This window comes from Palaemon carinicauda, chromosome 9, assembly GCF_036898095.1.
Source record: "Palaemon carinicauda isolate YSFRI2023 chromosome 9, ASM3689809v2, whole genome shotgun sequence".
In the NCBI taxonomy this organism is placed as follows: domain Eukaryota; kingdom Metazoa; phylum Arthropoda; class Malacostraca; order Decapoda; family Palaemonidae; genus Palaemon; species Palaemon carinicauda.
Window position 1 is genome coordinate 57574084 of NC_090733.1, and position 16457 is coordinate 57590540.

Genomic DNA, 16457 nt, shown 5'->3' on the forward strand with positions numbered 1-16457 from the left:
TTTCGATAAAGTCCAGGAACTGCAGATTGACCTCTTTACAATGAACGACAACAAGATACTACCTCATTATGTAGCCCCCTACAAGAACCTTAAGCGGAAGCAATAGACGCCATGTCTCTTGCCTGGAATGTATGGAATCGAATTTATCTGTTTCCACCAATCAATTTCCTGCTAAAAGTCCTCTGCCGGACCCAGTTTTATCCAAACTGGTACAGAAGTCTGCTGTTACATTTCATCCTCGAAAACCAACAACCTGCATCTCATGATTTTTTCGCCCTAACAGCGAACAAAGGTTGGGATCTTGAAGAATGTGATCAACTTCATTGTACAGTACAAGTCAAGTCCAACCAGGAGACAATGTGGATTGTCTTGAAAGAAACTGGTAACCCTCATGAAAACAAGGGGACTAAAAGAAATTTCAACAGGTTTTTGTCTCCCCTTTTGCTTTTACCTACTTGGACAAGGCCTAACTTCCACTATGATAACCATGTGTAAGTCGGCCCTAACTAGACCTCTTCTATACGCCTTTGAGATGAACCTCATAAGCGAACCCCTTTTAAGGTACCAAAGCATGCACTAGACCCAAGCCGACAACCCCTCCAAAGCCCATTACATGGGCGTTGGTCAAATCTTGCACTATGCTTTGAACCTGAACAATGAGGACTGTACTCTAGAAGAGCTAAGAAGGAAACTCTAATTTTCTGTTCGCAATAGCTTCAGGGGCTAAAGTTAGTGAAATATTGGCCTATCAGGGATGCAGGCCATATTCAGTTCACAGAAGAGGGAGATCTGTATCCTTTTGCCGATCCTACTTTCTCGCTTAAAACGAGCTGCCCACCAAAAGGTGGGGTCCTTGGAGAATCTGCCCACTGAAGGAAGATGTCTCCCTATGCCCATTACGGTGTCTTAAGGTCTATCTTCATAGGAATTCAGACTTCAAGGAAAGACTGCTCTTCCGAGGCGAAACCTCAGGATAAAAAATCTATCCCTAAATTAACTGATATCAATGCTCACCTACTTATTCGCAGAACGGATCCTGACAGCTCACCCGCAGTTCATGATCCTGAGAAAATTACTTCTTCACGGAACTTCTTCCAACACTATAGGAAGCAAGTACACAAATAAGACGTGGTTGCGGCGGGTAGTTTTAGAAGCAAGTCGTCTAAGCCTGCGACGAACAGTGAACTGCTTTGGGACTTTCCAATGCATCGGGTGCATGGGTACATTTACCCTCAAGTGCAAATCACAACTATGATTAACACACTGTTCCATATAGGTGTATTTCTGACTGATAACGCCAGTGCCGAGTGAACGTTGCGTCACGGTGTTCAGGCATTTCCAAAATCTGTACAAATCAGTCAGATTTGGTTTCACATCTCCCTTGAGTGGCATCAATTCGATGAAATTACATATTTTCCCAAAAGGAGAAAATATGGACCCTGATGTGTTTTCAGGGCCGGATCAGATTCGTACCTGATTGTAACTACAATTGATAATGTAGTTACAAGGTAAAATACTAAACGTATTTGCGTCTTATTGCTGCTATCTCAGTTACAGACGAATAAAGTATACTAGAGTTTTTATTAAAACCCTGGAAGGGCCCAATTTGAAATCAAGAGTACAGATTTCCAAGGGATAAAAGGTAATCTCTTGAGATTTACCGTCCGTCCCTATGGAGATACAAACTTTGAATCCTTATAGTCGAAGTCGACACTTTCCCTAAAGGGGGCAGGAAGCCCTAAGCTAGTTCCAAGCTTAGTGGATATGACAAATAACAGTAATGTCATATGTAAAGGTCTAGGAGACCATATAAGGAACTCATTCAAAGTAAAGGCACTTATACAAACCCACAGATATAGTACTTTCAAGTAATTCTCTGGTAAACTTCCATCAGGATGACATGGCTGAGCCCAAAAAACGGATTTTGAGCAAAGCGAAAAATCTATTTGTTCCGACACAGATACAAACCTTCGCTATTTATAGGGTATTACTTTTGGCACAGCTGAAAGACAAGCCATGATAATTTTAGTGAGGGATAACTACCCCATCCGCTAGTTAGCGGGTGGGGGGTGGGGTAGACTGGCTACCCCGCTCACTCACACCTCTCGGCTGAGTAACCACTTTACTTTTTGGCTCGGTAGAGGACGGACTTGCTGCCCTTCTCTCCCGCAAAGACTTGCCTTGATGTTTTTTTTTTTTTTTTTTTTCTGTTTTTCTTGTGTGTGTTCATTTATCTTACATATATTTGAGTGTATATATGTATAAATGGAAATATACGTTGTTAGATACGTGTAACTTTAATTGCTGTTGATATCATATCCAACTGCCTCCGCCATAAGGGAGTTGTCTTTGCCGCCCTTCCCTGCAACTGATGGTCGGCAGGTTCTCAACACTGCCGTGTGTTTGTTTCATTACAGAATTAAAGTGTGTAACAGTTCAGCTCCCTTTCGAGGAATTATCTTACAGGGAAGGTGACTTATTCCCCGAATAGTGTATTTTGTGCAATGGAGAATGAATTGTAATTGATAACATCCTTTTTTCACAGGTAACAGCAACGTAGAACACAAGGCCGAGTGCTACGGCCGCCCTGTTTGTTATCCTGCGCTCCATGGGGTAGCTCGTGAGCTGCCCTCATTATGAGAGAGAGAGAGAGAGAGAGAGAGAGAGAGAGAGAGAGAGAGAGAGAGAGAGAGAGAATTTTGTTTACGCCTATGCTTTTTTCCCATAGAGCTGGGAGAAAGCTATACTTAGGCTATGTCCTCTTGCGGGAGGACTTCTCCCTTGTTCGCGAGACTGATTTTTAGGCCTATGCTTTTTTCCCATAGAGGTGGGAGAAAGCTTGCCTTAGGCGATGTCTTCCTTCGGGAGGACTTCTCTCTTGTTCGCGAGAGAGTTTCTTACGCCTACGCTTTTTTCCCATAGAGCTGGGAGAAAGCTTGTTTTAGGCGATGTCCTTCTTCGGGAGGACTTCTCTCTCGTTCGCGAGAGAGAGATTATTAACCCTTTCGCTGCGGATATTCAAATATGATGTTGCACAGCTCTGTGCACATTTTCACCCAAAATTCAAAATGCTCAAAATTTAATGAAACTAACATTTTTGTGTTCTCTAACCTTTCTGTTTTTAGGATTTAACAATATTTTCACCTGAGTTTATCTCTTTATGCCTTAAATTCTTTGATAAATAGGTAAAAATTAAGAAAAATCAAAAAAATTCCTTTCCAAAGATGAGTTTATCAATTTCACTAATAATCCTTCACCCAATTTATCATTGACTCATACATTTATTCTCCACATTAGTAATGCTTTTTGTACACTTTATGAGTATATATGTCTTAAAACATGGAATGATACAAAGAGGGGGCTTTTCAACAATTTGATAAAAAAAATAAGTTGTTTGCTTTCCTATACATTCGCCTTTACCTTTCATCAAGCAATTCTTTGGCAAGATAGAGCATATAATACATTGGGGTTTGGGGTTTTTGTCAACGTATTGAGCTGGAACATGCCTTTCAGTTAGTTTAAATTCTATTGGATTTGAAAATGTACAATTTTCCTTGAGGTTTGCTCCGCTTATACCCTTCTAATGTAGTGTTAATAATTTTTCCCTGAATTTTTTTTTTTTTTATCCAACTTAGCAGTGGGATTCTGAATGTTGTAGCATATGTTTGAGTCTACTGATACGGCTTCAATGATAAAATGCCAAATTGGTTGGTACCATTTCAGACTCTTTCTTTTGTAAGCATATGTTGAGCATAGCTGATCAGAATTATCAACTTTCCTCATATACAGTACTTATTGTATTCCACATAAACACATGGCTTGTCTATTTCTGTCACTTTTTTTATGAAGTTTCACTTTATATGTAACTACTGTTTCTTTTAAAGATACTTGGCGAGAAGTAGAGGCCATATCACTCATAAAAGAAAAGAAATAAAAATAATTTTTCAACCCAGAGTTAAAGGGAAAAAATTAAAAGGACAAAGTCAGCTGACTGATAAAAGCAGAACAATATCAAATGTTTTCCTAAAAGTATAATAATACCATAATTTACAATTATATATGAACTTTATGATATTGTGAAACAAGCATTTATAAACAAATTATATCTTTATTAACAACTTGTATCACTAAATTATGCTGTTAAAAAATAAAGAGCCCGATAGGCAACTAACAGACAACGTCAGCTGTCGAATGTAAACAAAGCTTCGGATTTAAAACACGAAACTTCTTTTCTTGTGAATGTGTTTGTTATTTGACTATTATTAATTTAATTGAGTTAATTTCTATATTGATTTTTGAAAACACCATTATCTGTCACATTTTGAACATCCAATACTAAGATATACATTTTTATTTGTGTAGTTGTCATGGCAACTGTTGAGCTCTAATGTAAACAAACTTTTACTTACGCTAAACGAGCCTTGGAAAGCATGATATTACGATAACTCTATGAATAATATTGATTTATATAGAAAAAACATGCATATATATCATAATTTCATGTTGACACAACGTAAAAATAACAAAAAATTACAAAAATCATAGAGTAAATGGGAGAAGAAAGACGAGAGCTTCAGAGAGTGGGGAGTTCATAAAATCGGCAACAGATGGCAGCATATAGAGGCCAGATAAATCGTCAACAAAAGGCGCTAAGCTTAAAATTTCTTACACGGTGTGGAGTAAAGTAGTTCTCCGCAGTGAAAGGTTATGAATCTGAGTAAACTAAAGTCGTTCTCCGCAGTGAAAGGGTTAAGCCTATGCTTTTTTCCCATAAAGCTGGGAGAAAGCTTGTCTTTGGCGATGTCCTCCTTCGTGAGGACTTCTCCCTCGTTTGCGAGAGAGATATTTTATGCCTATGCTTTATTCCCATAGAGCTGGGAGAAAGCTTGTCTTTGGCGATGTCCTCCTTCGGGAGCACTTCCCTCTCGTTTGCGAGAAATAACTTGTAGGAGCTTGCTGATCCACCAGGGGCGGTGGCAGAGCTTTCTCCGAAGCAGGTTATCCCTTTGGGGTAACGAGTCTCTCGTCCTCGAGAGAAAACCGCCTCTGGGCATCGGCGGTCCTCCCATAGAGCTGGGAGAAAGCTTGCCTTAGGCGATGTCCTCCTTCGGGAGGACTTCTCTCTCGTTCTCGAGAGAGAGTTTCCTACGCCTACGCTCTTTTCCCTTAGAGCTGGGAGAAAACTTGTTTTAGGCGATGTCCTTCTTCGGGAGGACTTCACTCTCGTTCGCGAGAGAGAGATTATTAAGCCTACGCTTTTTTCCCATAAAGCTGGGAGAAAGCATGTCTTTGGCGATGTCCTCCTTCGTGAGGACTTCTCCCCTCATTCGCGAGAGAGATATTTTATGCCTACGCTTTATTCTCATAGAGCTGGGAGAAAGCTTGTCTTTGGCGATGTCCTCCTTCGGGAGCACTTCCCTCTTGTTCGCGAGAAATAACTTGTAGGAGCTTGCTGATCCACCAGGGGCGGTGGCAGAGCTTTCTCCGAAGCAGGTTATCCCTTCGGGGGAACGAGTCTCTCGTCCTCGAGAGAAAACTGCCTCTGGGGATCGGCGGTTCCCCGTTACGCTTATGTTTCTCCTTCAGGGACGGAGCGAGAGCCTTCTCTTAAGCGACATTCTCCTTCGGGAGAACAAACCTCTTATGCGTAGGTGTTATCTTGAACCTGCTGGTTCTCATTGATCCTTCGGGGTCTCGTTCGATCACCCTTTGGGCTGGCGTGATCGTTGAGCCTTTGGGCTCTCATCATGTTGATCCTGCGGGTTCTCATGACAGTAGGAGTCCTTCGGGACTCCGCTCGAAACCTTCGGGTTTCAGTAACGCTGAACCTTGGGGCTCTCGTAACGATGGTAATGTTGAGCCTTCGGGAACTTGTGCCATCAATCACGCTGACCTTTCGGGGTCTTGTGACAGAAGAACCTCGGTTCCTCGTTACGCTGATCCTTCGGGGTCTCGTAACATTAGTTATGCAGAACCCTTGGGCTCTCGTAACGTTAGTCACTTTGACAGTTCGGTGTTTTGTGACAGGGAAACTTTGGTTTCTCATTGCGCTGACCCTTCAGGGTCTCGTAACATTAGTTTCGCTGAACCCTTGGGCTCTCGTAACTTTAGTCACTCTAACACTCCGGTGTGTTGTGACAGGGAAACTGCGGTTTCTCATTACGCTGACCCTTCGGGGTCTCGTAACATTAGTTACGTTGAACCCTAGGGCTGTCGTTACGTTAGTCACTAACACTTCGGTGTTTGTGATAGGGAAACTTCGGTTTCTCGTTACGTTGACCCTTCGGGGTCTCGTAACATTAGTTACATTGAACCCTTGAGCTCACGTAACTTTACTCACTGACACTTCGGTGTTTTGTGACAGGGAAACTTCGGTTTCCCGTTACGCTGACCCTTCGGGGTCTCGTAACATTAGTTTCGCAGAACCCTTGGGCTCTCGTAACTTTAGTCACTCCAACACTTCGGTGTTTAGTGACAGGGAAACTTCTGTTTCTCGTTTGCGCTGACCCTTTGGGGTCTCACAACGCAGTTCACGCTGAACCTTTGGGTTCTTGTGACCATAGCCATACTTATATGACAGAGTTTGCGGGCTCTCGTTGTGTTGACCGTTCGCGCTCAAACAACACAGGCTATCGTGAATCTTCGAGTGAACGTAGTAGTGAGTACTCTCGACACACTGAGAGCTCTTCCGCGCAAGTTGGCGCACACGACCAACCTTTTGCACGCACGGACGATCGGGCGCGCACGACCGGTTTGGCATGCATGACCAAATTGGCGCGCACGACCGGATTAGCGTGCACGACCAAATTGGCGCGCACGACCGGATTAGCGTGCACGACCAAATTGGCGCGCACGACCGGATTAGCGTGCACGACCAAATTGGCGCTCACGACCGATGTGGCGCGCACGATCGAATTGGCGCGCACAACCATATTGGTGCGCACTCACGACCATTTTGGTGCGCACGCATGACCATTTTGGCGCACACGATCGGATTGCAACGCATGACCATTTTGGCGCACACACACGGCCAACTTGGAGCGCACGAACAACGAGGCGCACACAATCAGTTGAAGTGCGCAAACAACTCTTACGACAGAGTTTTTCGGACTCTCGTTGCGTGAAGTGTTCACGAGTGCCCGAGAGTTTTACTCTTATGGCAGAATTTTCCAACTCTCGTCCTGTGAATTGTTCGCGCGCGCCCATCATTATCAAGAGTTTTTCTCTGATGACAGAGGGATGCCTGCTGCCTAAGGGGTTACGAATCTCTACATGCAACTATGACACAGTTCCTTTGGGTCCTGGCCACGTAACACGATTCCTGAAAATTCCATCAGGAATCAGCGACAGAGTTCCGGCGGGTTCTCGGCACAACATCCCTTAAGGTCATGAGAAAGGAATTCACAAATAGTTTCTGAACCCCTAAGTTCTCATTCAAATCTCTCTGTTTCCGTGATCCAGAGTTTTCTGAAAACTCTATGGTCGACCCCTCCCCCCTCTACGGGATGGGTATTCCAAAGGTGTGACTTGATACGTCACTCTACACACCCAGCTGATTACTGTATCAGCTAGTCTGGTTTCGCCAGTACTGATCCTTTCGTTTTCGAACGAACCACCATCATCCCACTTTGAGTGGTTTGGTTAGCAGATGGAAATGAGCGGGGAATGAAAAATTCTTTACATTCCAGTTCATTTCCCCTGGCAGGCCTTGCCTGATTTAGACGGTAGTTTTTTCCCTAGCGAGAAAGCGTTCGATGGCAACCCCTTTGGGTAAGCTGTTGATGGCAATTATGTCTGGCCTTCTTGAAGGAAACCTCCACATATGAGACTTCACCCTTTTTCGGGAGACTCGTTCCTGAGAAGTTTTTACCAAACTTCAATGGGTGTTAAAACTTCATGAAGGCTGTAAGCCTTCCCGGAGCATGCACTCTAGCCAAGACAAACGGCGAGATGATTGTCTTAAACTCGGTTCTACCGTTTGATGGAGGCAGCTTCCCCCGTCATTGTACCCTGGGTATAACGACTTGCCTTTTTACACGATAGTCTTCTGAGACTTTTTTATTATATCCTTACAGGGTTATTGTTTTGAACAATTAGTCTCGAAGGAACATTGTTAGCTGACGTTAAAGAATGATAGCAACAGCGTGGGCATCTTTTCATTACGTTACGAATGTTTCAAACCCCGCCCACAGGTAAACAGACATCCGTTTCAGTGTAATGAACACTGGCTAGCCCCTCACATAAAGAGGAGGGGTAAACCAAAGGGGAAATGATTGCCTCTATAACTGTATATTTTGTTTGAGAACATGTTCGCTCTCATTCAAGAAAATATTACAGTTAGTCAACGATCAAAATTCTTTCGGCAATAATGTTGCGATTTGTCGCGCATACATTATTCCCGCAACCGGATTCGTTGCAAACGTTTCCTGGAGGCAGAGAATGCGCATGCGCTAACGCAAATGGACAAGTACATATATGCGTGCAAGCGATCTTTCTACCAATAAGGGCTATATACATCTTCCAATTAGAACTCCGGTCTATTAAGTTGTATATTTATATCCCTCACTGAACCCAGGTTATTTAGTACATTACTTGGCTACTTTCCTGTAACCAGACATACGGCATTCACGTTCTGCCTCCTTATAGGCATTTTTCCTTTCCCCCGATCGGAAGGCTTAGTCTCCTACAAAGGCTTTGGCTGGAAACTTCTCTTAAGCGTATCTGTTCCCTAGTAGGGAACATTTAATATAAATGTTAGTTAAATAGTTTACCGATCGGAGACGGAGAAGTACGAACCTTATTTTTGTCCTAAGAAGGAGAAACCTCCATTAAAAACGTTTCCAACGTTCTCCAACTGAGTTCCGGACACGACTTTTAAGTCGAACTACGCATGTATACTTGTCATGCGCACAGTTCGGTGTTACTACTCCGTAGTAGACTTATGCTCTTTACCCACCCAACAATAGATGGAAGATACGTCTCAATCCCCTCTTGGGTTTGGTTGGATGCGTTCGGTGATTACCATACAGTCTCTTGTCCGGAAAGCGATCTCTATGGAGATTCGCTATTATAACATAAGCTGTACTGATTAACTGGTTTATCGTTTGGTATCGGCCTTATATGGCCAACCACACTGGATTAGTGGCAGTTGGAGGGAGAAAAGCCGGTCTCCCTCCGTAGCAAGAACGTGCAATTAGTTACACGTCTCGACATCATCTCGAGGTGTGTTATTGCTATGCACCCTCCCCCCTCACCGCTGGACAATCCGCGGATGATGGGTAGCAGACGAGAGCTTTTGCAAGGAGGCCTGTCTTCTCGTCTTCCCTCTGGACCTGATGCTCTCCTTAATGCCTCGAAAGAGAAAGGGGGGGGGGGGGGGGCATATGCCATACCATTACATCCTCATCTGTTGGCCCGATTCAGAAAGGTACCAGCATTCACCTCTCTTAGAGAACCATCTAGCAGTACAAAGCTTCAGATGGACAGAGGACAACTAGTTGCCCCCATCTGCTCGCGTTATTCCTGGTATAGGAATGTGCTTGCAAAACCACCCAGATAGTGGGCTCCTAGTGTCTTGGAATCATCTTGTATCCAACAAAGTCTTAACATTGTGGGGTCCCCGATTGTGGTTATGCTCGCAGCGGCCCTGATCTTCAGGCTCCCACTTGACCATGCCCCAGGCCCTCAAACAAGATGTATTCCAAGATTGGTGGGGCGGCTTAGAGGTGTGCCTTGTTCCCCCCCCCCCATTCGGTCTGGTGGAAAAGTCCGCAGCCAAGTCAGGATAAGCAGGATCTTATCAATGTCTCCAATAGCTTCGCTATGGCATCCCGCAGAATGGCTCCCAGACCTTCTGCAGCCCCTGACGGAGCTCCGATAGCTTCGCTATAGCAACCCGCAGAATGGTTCCCGGACCTTCTACAGCTCCTGACGGAGTTCCGAGGGATCTTCCTCCATGGCATGATCTTCCCAGCAGCCACATGCTAAAACTTTCCTAAGCCATAGCTTTACTTCGACATCTCGCCTGGGACAATCCTACACCACCCCTCTCAGAGAGGCCTTTCGCAACAGGTTACGGAAAAGATGTCCAGGCACCTCAGACACTTTTCAGCGTCGGTCTTCCGGGCGAAGTGTTTGGTCCTTTGTGACTGATGTCGTGGAAGGGGATTCTCTCCCATCAATGCCTTTACTTATGCAAGTGTGAGATAACTTGTCCCCCGTCGGATTTCAACCTCCTCTTGGGAACGCGGTTCTGGTCCTTGAGTCTCTGAAAGCCCCTTTCTACGAACATTAGGCGTAGCAGCAGTACGCTTCCTTACACGGAAAACGCGCTTTCTACTCATTTCGGCTTATGATCAAGAGAGTTAGTGTGTTGTATGATCCAACCTCTGATGTCTCCTACCCTAGGAGACGAGGAGAAGTAATCCTCAGCGGCATCCCTTAGTGGATCGCCAAGACTCAAATCCGAGTGTGCTGTACCCTAGGTGCAGCCCATTTCAAAGAGAGAGTCTTCGTTCGGTAACCGGAAACCCATCAACTGGGGTTTTACCCAGTGAGGAGTCTGTGGGGTTACCTTAAAAGAACGATACCAGCTCGCCCCCGTGTGTCGGCAATGTTGACCAGCACGGGCAAGGTCAAGAGGAGGACCTCAAGGATTTCCTTCCCCTCTGGGATTGGAAGGCAATTGAGGTTACTCTTAATCTAGACTCTCCTCCATCCTAAGACCCAGAGCTCGTAACGCCACTGGCATTGCTACGTCCCTGGCATTCAAGAAACTACTCTCTGGTGCAGATACTTTAAGTGGGCATGTGGAAGCGTCAATCGACCTTCACGGCCCACTACCTGCAAAGACGTAACCCACAAGAACATGGAGACCTTTTCCATTGGTCCTGTGGTGGTCGCACAACAAATGGTCTACAGTGAACCCTTGTTTATCGCGGTAGATAGGTTCCAGACCCGACTGCGATAGGTGAAAATCCGCGAAGTAGTGACACCATATTTACCTATTTATTTAACATGTATATTAAGACTTTTAAAACCTTCCTTTGTACGTAGTACTGTTAACAAACTACCCTTTAATTTACAGAACACTTGATGCATGTACTACAGTACCTTAAACTAAAACAGGCACAAATATTAAAGGCGATTTTATATCATGCGTTTCCTAAACACGCCAAAAAGCACGATAAAAAATGGCAACCAATGTTTTGTTTACATTTCTCTGATCATAATGAAGAAACAAACACATTTAGTGTACACATCTGTGTATAGGTTAGTTTTTGCATCGATTATATTGATTATACAGTATGTTGATTTTGTTATTACCAATGTTTTACTCAATTTTTCTTAGGACTTCCAAATGAAATTTTTTTTCTTTATGACGCCGCCTGAAACGACGGCGTTATAAAGTACGCTCAGTAAACAACCACGGTCAGTAAACAAAGAAGGCATTTAACGCGCATGATGAAAGTGATAAATAATGATATTTACAGTAAAATCTTTTAGAAAATATGTTATTACAAATATTATTTACCGTATCTATATAAAATCATACAGTACATACTGTACGTAGCAAAGCAGGAAAACAATTTACGAGAGAGAGAGAGAGAGAGAGAGAGAGAGAGAGAGAGAGAGAGAGAGAGAGAGAGAGAGAGAGAGAGATAGAGAGATTGTTTTACGTACGTAAATGTAAATTTTAAACAAAAAAAATATGATAGGTTACAACATGTATACTCTTCAGACTTTTAAAACCTTCCCTTTAACTTAATGCATACAGTACTAAACCAAAACAGGCACAAATATTAAAATGTTAGAATATTAAAGTAAAAAATAAAGATTGTTACTGTACTCACCACGAAAGAAGTTGAAGAAAAACTTGAATGATGATGGCGATGAATTTGCTGCACAGTAGAAATGATGATGATGAAGCTGATGATGTCTTCAACTGTGCAGCCAATGATAGTATTTTACGTCTCTTCAGACGGAGGTGTCTTTTCCTGGGACACCTCTTCAACTTCTTCCTGGGAAACTTCTTCAATTTCTTCCGAAGGCGTACTAGCAGGAGGAACTAGCTCTTTTTTGCGAGGCTGGAAGAACATTGTGATCGGAAGTTGCTGCCGCTGCTTCTTTTTTCGCTTCTTTTTTTGCATGGTTGCAGGCCTTGACAAGCCGTTTTAATGTTAAGCCCGGTTCTTCGACATTTTCTTGGGTCTCTTCCTGTGTTTCGCTCTCTTCTTCACTGGCCGATTTCGTCAGGTCTTCTAGGTCTGCGTCAGTTAGCGGCTGGGAATGGCAGTCCAACAACTCGTTGACGTCTTCAGTCGTCATGTCGCCAAACCCGTCACCTCCAATTATCGCAGCCAACTGCACAGATTTGCGTATTGCAGAGTGTTGGATTTCAGACGGAGTAAATCCCTCGTCGTCGTAAACAATCTGGGGCCACAACTTCTTCCAGCTCGCATTCACGGTTGCAGGTTTCATTTCTTGCAGTGCCTTCTGAATGTTCTGCAGGCATGCGACAGATCAGTTGCGTGTCCACCAGCGTTATCCATAAGGAGAAGGATCTTGAATGGCAAGCCCTTCTCTACGAGATATTTGCCGACTTGCGGGATGAAACACTGGTGGAACCAGTTGGAGGTCAGCATCTTCGTAATCCATGCTTTTGGATTATGCATCCAGTACATGGGAAGGAGATTCTTATTATTATTTTTCAAAGCGCGAGGATTTTTCGACTTGTAAATAAGCCCCGGCTTTAGCAAAAATCCAGCAGCATTGCCACACATCATGAGGGTAACGCGATCCTTGAATGCTTTAAAGCCAGAGGCTTTGGCTTCTTCTTTGAACAGGAAAGTTCGCGACGGCATTCTCTTCCAAAACAAGCCGGTCTCATCCATATTAAACACCTGTTCCGGCTTGTATCCACCTTCGGCGATAATATTCTTGAACGTCTGGTTCACGTAAGTTTCAGCAGCGGCAGTGTCAGCGGAAGCAGCCTCGCCATGCAGGGAAACGCTTTTCAAGGCGAAGCGTTTCTGAAACTTCGCGAACCATCCTTTGCTGGCGGAAAAACGTTGTTTCTGAGGCTGGGAATCAGTGGATGTCCCTGGTTGAGGTTCATCTACATCATCATCTTCTTCAGCATGGTCGCCATCGTCGTCTTGAGGTTCCTTTGCCGCAAAATTCTCATACAAGCTCAAAGCCTTGGTTCGGATGGTGTTCGTATCCAAGGCTATGTTCTTCTTCCGGCAGTCGGCAATCCACACTGCTAAAGCACCTTCCATGCGTACGATCGTTTTATTACGCGTGGTAACGACTCGCTTCGCTGATCTGCTAAAGGTGATGGTAGCCGTCTTTCTAATGTTCGCCTCGTCCTTCTTGATATAGCGAACGGTGGATTCGTTGACTCCAAAATGGCGAGCTGCGGCCGCGTAACTTCTTCCGTGTTTTAACATATCGAGAAGCGTCGCCTTCTCAGCAATCATCATCATCTTTCGGTGGCGTTTAGGCTCACTACCAGCCTTAGTAGAAGCAGAACGCTTGGGAGGTATTGTACAGTAGGGTTTAACAGAAAGTTCAACAAAAAGTTCAACTTAAAACAGTCACGCACAGCACAGATTAAAGTCCACAATAACTTAACAACATCTACACAGCGATACGGCGGGAGACAAAGTGACCGCGAATACGTAGATGCTGCGGGTTGGAGATGCGGGCAAAACACCAATCACAGGCTAGATAACAAAACTTGGGTTCTGATTCGTCATCTATCAGCGCTTGAACCAATCACAACCCGTCTTATATGCTACGTAGGTTACCAATTCAAAGTACAAGGTACTCTACTTATAGTGTACAGTAATAATAATAATAATAATAATAATAAATAATGATAATAATAATAATAATAATAACAATAATAATTTTAATAACAACAACAACAATAATAATTTTAATAACAACAACAACAATAATAGTAATAATAACAATAATAATAATACAGCTTTACGTAAGCTATTTTACGCTTGTTTTGTTGTAGGATATCTCTCTCTCTCTCTCTCTCTCTCTCTCTCTCTCTCTCTCTCTCTCTCTCTCTCTCTCGTGCGCTTATTCGAGATGTGATTTTTGCAACAAAGAATATTATTGGATGCAGTACTACGTACGTATACATACAAAAGATTCATGGAAAAGATGCACATCCATTACATTTGTAGTACAGTAGTAGCCATCAGCAGCCTTACACCATTCTAATATGGTATGACTGCATCTGATTTGCGTTTCATGTTCGATTTAATTTTACTACGTACTGTATACAGTACTGAATTATCGTATGATCACATTCTCTTTTCGTGTTTTATTTCTTTCTGTGCTGAATTATATGTCATATGTAATGCAATGAACAATCAGTAAGAGCAGATATTACTAATTACAGTATTAATGGAATTACAGGTAACGAAATATCGTATTTGGGGTCTTCAGATATCGCGGTATTTTCGAAATTTCTGGAAAATCCGCGATATGTATATATATATGGGTTATGAAAAACACCCGCGAAGTGGTGAATCCGCGATGGTCGAACCGCGAAGTAGCGAGGGCTTACTGTAAACACCTCAGGCTCCTTGATGGACAAGTAGCAGAGGATTGAGGGCTGAGGCTACCCAGATTAGTCTGGGGTGAATGAGTAAGAATGCCTGGCTCCTTTCTTCCTTTCACCTTCTCCCCTCTGGGGAAAACAGCTCCGCAAGCCTCAGCATAGCTGACCTCACCTCGCTGCAGGTAAGACCCATTTCCCTTGTGCCTCCTAAGTATAGAAGAATACTTTATGTCCCCAATACCTTTTAGAGGGAGGGTATTGGGTAAGTCTTTAAGAACAATAGGTTTTGTACTCGAGTTCTTATGTTAAAAGACAAGCCACACTGTTAGTTCCACTCACACACAAGCTTCTGCAGGCCGCTATCAGTGCATTACCTCATATCGGCACTTTATTTTAGCGAGGGTAGGGTCCCTGCTACTATCGATCACAGATCGAAATAGAGAGGACCCCGGGTCATGACCAAGGCCAGTTGATGAGGAAGTCCTCCCTCCTAAGAGTAAGTCACCCTATAAATAGCGAAGGTTTGTATCTGTGTCGGAACAAATAACAAATTTGGAAATAATTTGTATTTTTCCTAACATGCAAACCTGGAGCTATTTATACAAATTGGCCCGCCACCCTGTCCCCCGAGAAGTCCTGCCATAAAGCAAAGTGATTACTCAGCCGAGAGGTGTGAGTGACCGGGGTAGCCAGTCTTCCCCACTCCCCACCCGCTAACTAGCGGATGGGGTAGTTATCCTTCAGTAAAATTATCATGGCTTGTCTTTCAGCTGTGCCGAAAGTAATGCCCTATAAATAGCTCCAGGTTTGTATGTTAGGAAAAATACAAATTATTTCCAAATTTGTTATTTTTGGGTGATATAGCCATGTCATCCTGATGGACCCTCCCTTCTTTCAAAAATGAGTATACAACAATGTAGCGAAAGACCCCACCCGTAACTATTCTATCTGTGGCTATCCATGCTTAAGTGCAACAAGGAATAGTTACGCCGTAGTAGCACTGGGAGGGGATCCACCGGGTAACCTTGATAACGGTTCCCCTTCAATTTCGCCACTCTTCCCCTCAAAGTGTAAAATCTATTCGGGGTGAAGATTGCCATGTGTCATATCAAGAAATACGTCCCCTAATATTATGCGATATCCTTAAACGTTATATTAAGGATACTCGCGCAGGGAGTTAGAATTCTGGAAACCTGTGGTTAATTCTCTGAGAGTATCACTGTAGCCAAATATCCCTTAGAAAGCTGCCTAAAGGAACCTTCCATCAGGACGGCATGGCCATCTCACCCAAAAATAGATTTTTCGCTTTGCTCAAAATCCGTTTAGTATTCATCATTATTTTCTATTATTATTATTCCTGTTATTATTATAATTGGTAATAACACTGTCCTTGATGCTATGATACATGGAAGATGTATAGAAGTAAACACTGTTTATCTGTCTATTGCAATTGAAATTGTTTATTTTCTTTTCAAAATGAATAAAGTGTTTTACATTTTATGCACTTGCTTGTGCACACCATAAATTTTTTTTTTTTAAATATTTGGTCCAAACATTCTGAAGGATAGAGCTTTCATCTGCAACTTGCTTGATTAGAAGTGGAATTTAAAAAAAAAAAAACTTTAAATTGTTTATTTTTCAGTTATATTAGGAAAGTTTATTTACCCGTACTTAAATTGGGGGTTTCATTATTACGTGCTAGGTTTGGATTCTTTTCCCGGTATTCTACACTAGTAGTGTACAGTAATCTTTGCCCTCTTTGTCACCTTCATCTTTCATTATTCTTCATACTAATATTACTTAGATGGTATTCCTCGTTATTTTTCATTATTATTATTACTGTCATAATTATAATTGGTAATAACACTGTTCT

At 43.1% G+C, this 16457-nt stretch overlaps 1 protein-coding gene across 2 annotated transcripts in view; it reads left to right on the forward strand.

The window, feature by feature from the left end:
* Nucleotides 1–16457, forward strand: part of TTLL12 (Tubulin tyrosine ligase-like 12) — a 799864-nt gene that overhangs the window by 230801 nt on the left and 552606 nt on the right. The window lies entirely within an intron of this gene.